Source organism: Erinaceus europaeus, chromosome 1 (genome assembly GCF_950295315.1).
Source record: "Erinaceus europaeus chromosome 1, mEriEur2.1, whole genome shotgun sequence".
In the NCBI taxonomy this organism is placed as follows: domain Eukaryota; kingdom Metazoa; phylum Chordata; class Mammalia; order Eulipotyphla; family Erinaceidae; genus Erinaceus; species Erinaceus europaeus.
This window is the reverse complement of record NC_080162.1, coordinates 192,603,864-192,606,942: the sequence shown is the minus strand read 5'-3', so window position 1 is coordinate 192,606,942 and position 3,079 is coordinate 192,603,864. Positions and strand designations below refer to the sequence as shown.

The following is a 3,079-nucleotide window of genomic DNA, read 5'->3' as shown; positions in this document are numbered from 1 at the left end:
AATCTGTTTTTGAGATGGCAAACTACAATTAAGTGAGTCAGTTAGCAGGAAATACGTGTCTTTTTGTTCTTTTAAAAGAAGCAACATGGTTTAAATCCTTCAATGGGGTTAACATTTGGAAAACTTACTCTCCAACAAAAATATGAGATTGCAAAGATAAGTCAAATTTTCAACAGCCTGTGTGTGTGAAGAAGCCTGTTAGGGAGGTATTCCAGATATTTTCTTTCTAGTATGAATCTGGGACCCTACACAGGGCCCATTGTTTACAACTTCTGTCCTGGGATAGGAAGACCAAAGCTGTGCTGACCATGTGCTGGTCAAGGGAAGCTTGACCACATTTTATGCTACTTCACTTGGGGTAGATTCATATTCCTATATTGATGTTGAATGCTTGTTTCTTGGTTTTTTTTTTTTTTTTTTTTTTTTCATTTGCTCAAGGTCTTTCCTCAGAAGGACCCTGAAGCCTATGGTAACTGATGAATCTAGTATCTGAACTAACTTCTGCTGACTGTAGATACACACAAGATGAAAGTGGCCTCCTAAGCATTCTCTCCAGCCCCCGGATGCCCAGAGGAGAGTGGTGTTTTGTCAGTACCCCATACACACATCTGTTATCACAGGCACTGCGTGAGTCATGAAGTGGGGGGTGGGGGGGGAGGGGAGAAAATACCATAGCATAGCAACTGCTATCTACTGATACCTGCTGTATGTTTTCTACATCCCAGGCACTTTTCACCCATTGTCTGCCATAACTGTGAGATGGGTAGTAGCAGTCTTATCTTCCTTGGTGGTAGACATTGAGAGAAAGTAAAACAACTTGCCCCAGAGCTTACAACTATTAGGTAAGAGTCAAAATTTGAATCTAGATTTATTTATTTATTGACTCATACTCTAAAAGCTTAACCAGGATTTTAGTCTATCTCCCTCTCTTTTCTTTGTCATCACCAGGGCCTCCCTGCTTCTCTATCTGAAGCCCCCCCCCCCCCCACACACACACACACACACAGGTGGAGACCAAAGGCCTGAACCTGAGTCTCTGTGCATGGTAACATGTGCACTCAACCACTGCTCAGCCCAAAGATTAATTTGTTTTATAAGACAGAGCAGTAGGGATAGAAACAGAGAGAGAGGGGCCAGGCGGTGATACGCCTGATTAAGCGCACACGTTACAGTGCACAAGGACCCAGGTTCAAGCCCCTAGTCCCCACTTGTAGGGGGAAAGCTTTGCAAGTGGTGAAGCAGGGGGTGCAGGTGTCTCTCTGTCTCTCTCCCTCTTTATCTCTCCTCATCTCTCAATTTCTCTCTGTCTCTATCCAATAATAACAATAAATTTAAAAAAACTGATAAAAAAGAAGAAAGAAATAGAGATAGGAAGGGAATGCTCGCTTTGGCAGCACAGACACAAAAATTGGAATGATACGGAAAAGACTGGCATGGCCCCCTGTGCAAGGATGACATACAAATCTGCAAAGTGTTCCATATTTTTTGTTGAACTGTCAAATATATATATATATATGGACAGAGAGAGACCAGGGCACCACTAGGGGTCATGGGGTACTGGATATTGAACCTGGACTTATAAGTCCTGCCTTTTACTTGCTACACTACTTTCTAAGCTGCAGCCCATGCCTCTGATTGATTGTCTTTCTCTTGCTTTGTTGTTGCTAGATACTTACCAGTTTGGACTAAGTTTTTCAGGAAGAGAAACAAAGACAAAGCAGGGGAAGATAACATAGCACTGAGGCTTCCCCCAGTGCAGTGGGGGGCTGGATTCAAGCCTGGGTTACCTGTACAGCAAAGTAGACACCCTCCCAGATGAGCTATCTTGCTGTCCCTGCTAGATTATTTCTAATCTTTCAAGAGTACTGTTAGGGCTTCCACTGCACCTTGTTCCTTAGTTCACCAAAGGCAGCTGGTGTGCCTTCTAAAAGTTGACAGAATGTTGGTTTTCATGACTTTCCCTTCATGTTCCATCCTTGTTTCTTCACCCTGTACCCGACTCCCATCTTGTCTGCATTTTTCCAGGTTCTCCTCTGCCTTCTCAGATCATATCCAGTGTCTGACTCAAGCTTTTTCCTTGAACCACAGACCTTTTGAGGACACACTACCTCATCTTGATGGTGGGGATTTTCACTGCATTGCTTTTCTTTGGGCAGGACTCTCACAAAAGTGTCTACTATGTCTGATCAGTGACAGTCAAGGAGAAAATTCCACATGCTCGGGTTTTATCATCAATGACTATAGGTTTCTCGAGAAAGTCACACCTTTGTGTAGCTGAATCCACATACTTTGAAGTATCCAAGAACTATTTTAGAATTACCAGAAAGCTTGTCTTCATGCCTAACATGCTAGGAGAAAGATGATACAAATATCAAAAGCACTTTCCAGATAGATGGGTAAGGTAGCTGATACTTGGCTGCAGGTCTGCGTAAGATGTGGTTTGATGACTTAGCCAGAATTGATGAGAATATTATACACACATGTGATCTTTATGAGTTTGATAATATGCACTCAGGACAGAAGAAAACACAGGGGGCCATCTTACTAAGTGCACATATCACTGTGCACAAGGACTCAGGTTCAAGGACTCAGGTTCAAGGACCTGCGGGGGGTGGGGGGAAGCCACCCATGCAGTGAAACAGTGCTACAGGTGTCTCTCTTTCTCTTTCTTTGTCTCCTCATTTTCCTCTCAATTTCTCTCTGTTATATCAAGTAAAATGAAAAGAAATAAAAGGAAAAGAAAGAAGGAAGAAAGGGAAGGAGGGAGGGAAGGAGAAAGGAAGGAAGGAAGGAAGGAAGGAAGGAAGGAAGGAAGGAAAGGAGAGAGGGGAAAAAATGACCACCTTGAACAGTGGGTTTGCCCTGCAGATGCTGAGCCCCAGTGACAGCCCTGTTGGAAATTTAAAAAAAGAAGAAAAGACAAAGAAAGTAGGGAACAGAGAATAGCCACAGAAGGGTTATGATAGTGCAAGCTCTATTTTCTATCTATGCAGTGGACTATACTCACAGGAGGCCGGCCAAGAAGAGGACCAGAAAGCTCTTTTCTCATTAGCTGTCACGGGTTTCATGACACAAGGTG

At 43.3% G+C, this 3,079-nt stretch overlaps 1 non-coding gene across 1 annotated transcript; it reads left to right on the top strand.

Moving 5' to 3' along the window:
• The first annotated feature begins 1,378 nt into the window (after positions 1-1,378).
• On the top strand, positions 1,379-1,486 carry LOC132542764 (U6 spliceosomal RNA). Its single transcript, XR_009553740.1, has one exon. It is a non-coding gene; the product is annotated as a U6 spliceosomal RNA (small nuclear RNA).
• Positions 1,487-3,079: the final 1,593 nt, after the last annotated feature.